The sequence below is a fragment of the Alexandromys fortis genome, unplaced genomic scaffold, assembly GCF_014885135.2.
Source record: "Alexandromys fortis isolate MF-2015 unplaced genomic scaffold, M_Fortis_MF-2015_v1.1 scaffold_131, whole genome shotgun sequence".
NCBI lineage: Eukaryota > Metazoa > Chordata > Mammalia > Rodentia > Cricetidae > Alexandromys > Alexandromys fortis.
The window spans coordinates 2,915,898-2,918,992 of record NW_026068023.1 but is presented as its reverse complement, the minus strand read 5'-3'; positions in this window follow the sequence as shown (position 1 = coordinate 2,918,992).

The following is a 3,095-nucleotide window of genomic DNA, read 5'->3' as shown; positions in this document are numbered from 1 at the left end:
GGCTGAGAGAGCATATGGATCTTTTGCCCTGGCACCAAGAATTGATGCTTTCCCGGGGACAGACATAGGGACAAGTAGGAGGTGATGTCTAGATTCCAGCTTTAAGGACTTGAGCCCTTTGGATCTGGTAAGTGATAGATTCAGTCTATAAGTCCACTAAGCCCGTGTCTTTTGGAAAGCCCTAAAAAGGAGTGAGGTGGAAGTAGTCTGGTCTCCACCAGACTTTCCATCTCTGCAGTCACTGACTGACTGTGTTAATCTCAGCCCTGTGCTTCTGTTATAGGGCCTGAAATGCCTGCAGTAGCCCCATCCAGCTTAAGGAAGTCTGCATTCCCTGTGACTTCCCCACTAGTAATTGACAATGATAAACACATAGTTGTTCTGGTCACTTCTACAAATGCATATGTATAAAGGAATTTGATGATCAAGAATCCAGGCTTATTTTTACAGAACCACTAGAAATCCTCTTTCTCCCTCAATTCCTTCAATGTAAACTGGACTGACTGAGCAGGGAGTTTTCACTGTAGCCTGACATTGCTGAAAAGTGGGCTCTCCTTTACTCCCATCCTTTCCTTGCTGGATTGGCTGTGCAGAACACGGACCTACAGCACCAAGCTGCAGACGCGTCCTGCCAAGTGTAGCGTTTGGCTGTAATCTACAACAAGGAGGGAAGCAATACCGTCACCATCACCCGAAACTCACAGCCATCATAGTAGCTCAGAAAAATCTAATAATCCTCTGTGAAACGTCTAATATATGCCAAGAACTATGCTGGGTACCAGCAAATGTGATGATGATTAAGCACCAGACATTCACAAAGAGAAAGCAGGCACATAAAAAGATGCTTATAGCTGAAGTGTTGAAAACGGTGATTTCTTAGGGAAAGGTCGCTATGATAAGCTTAGGAAAGGTTGCCAAGGATATAAAAATATAATTAGTATATTAGTAAATCAGGACATATAAGATAAGATAAACAGAATTGGCCAGCTGTGGTGGACCAAGGCCTTACAGTCCAAAGTTACAGTGGTCGTAAGGCTATATAAAAGTCCCCCGGAAGCCTGCGATACAGCGTGATGCGTGATACTGTGTTTTAAGAAATTCAATGGAGAAAGAGAAAAGGAGAGAGAGAGAGAGAGAGAGAGAGAGAGAGAGAGAGAGAGAGAGAGAGAGAGAGAGAGAGAGAGAGAGAGAGGGAGAATAGGATTAGCAGCGAGTCTCACAGTAGTGTTATTCTAGTTAGAGGACTGCTCTCGTGAACAGGGGCAGAAAAGCAACCATGAACGAAACCATGTATGTACCAAAAGTGAGTGAGCAGTTAAATTACATAAGAAAGAAAAATGGTAATCAACATCAAAAAGTGTGAAGCAGAGAGCAAACAAAAATAAGCTTACATGCTTGATTAAAGAAGTTGGATTTGTTCTCTTCTTGATAGAAAACCACTGAAGAGTTTGGAGCCAGGGAGAGAGTATATAGGAACAGCAGACGCACGTGAGATGATCTGTAAAGTGTAGTTTTGAGATGACCAGGTTGAGAATGGAGCTGACACAAAGAGCATGGAAAGTACAATGTCCATCAGGAGATACGCAATGGCGATGATGGGACCTGAGGTGGAACGGTGGAAACTCCAAACGCAAGCAGTGTATTCAAAACTATTAGAAAGTGGTTTCCCATCCTCTCTGTACATGCAAATAACAAGTTCCCAAGCTCTGTGCACAAAGAGTCTGCCTTAATTGATCTAGGATATTTTTAAATCTCCCCTGGTGATCCTAGTTAGCAACTAAGGCTGAGAACCACTGATTAGTCCTTTGAGTAACCCCTGCTAATTAAAGGAATATCTATGTACAGAGGATGAAGAAGGCAAGGATGCCTGCCAATTTTCTAGCTTTATTCCTAGTGAAAGATGGCTTGAGAAACTCTCTCTCATGAAGGTGATCAAGGGAGAGTCCATCTTCAGGAAAGGAGAAATTAATTTTCTTTTGAATATGAGAACTTTATGGAATAAGCATGTGTGTGTGTGTTCCAATAAGGCTTCTGATATTATTAATTTGACAGTATTGACAGGTGGATAATAGTTGCAAGTGCTACATAGAACAAAAACTGTATCAAAGGGAAGATTAGAAGAATATTAAGTACTCAGCTGCACACTGAGGATCAACAGTCAGAGAAATGTAGAGAACAGAAAAGAGAGCCCCAAAAGAAAGAAACTAAGTGTGGTGCATGCTGGGTAAGGGAGGACTGGTGCTATCATGAAAAAAAAAAAAAGCAACAGCTTCAAAGCCAACAATGGACACAGTTGTTAGAAGACTACAAAGTTTCTGAAGAATGAACAGCTGAGAGATCGCTTGTGGCCTCTCATACTCTTAACCCAAGAGTAGCTTAAAAAGAATAGGAACTAGCCGGGCGGTGGTGGCACACGCCTTTAATCCCAGCACTCGGGAGGCAGAGGCAGGCGGACCTCTGTGAGTTCGAGACCAGCCTGGTCTACAAGAGCTAGTTATAGGACAGGCTCCAAAACCATAGAGAAACCCTGTCTCGAAAAACCAAAAAAAAAAAAAAAAAAAAAAAAAAAAAAAAAAAAAAAAAAAAAAAAAAAAAAAAAAAAAAAAAAAAAAAAAAAAAAAAAAAAAAAAAAAAAAAGAATAGGAACTAAAGGAATGATAAGTAGATACGTATAAAAAAACAACTGCATAAATATGAAAAAATGTATACAGTTTCTGCACAGGGACATAAATGGTATCAACACGGTGACACAAAAAAATATTGACAGGAAAATCAAGTATGTGTTAAGAAATGACACAAGGTCCAAGTCCTACAAGATTACTGACAGAGGGAGACATAGCCTTTTCCTAGGATGAGCCCCTAACTGTATGACCAATACAAAGTGTTTAGCCCTGAAATCATACGCACGTAAGCACACACACACACACACACACACACACACACGAACGAGACTCAGGAAGTTGTATTCATGTATTTGTGCATTAAGGTATATGTCCATGCATAACAATAAAAGTCAAAGAAAAAGAAACCATCAATTTGAGAGGGAGTAAGAGGGGCATGGGAGTGGTTGGAGGAGGGTGCATGGGAGGGATTGG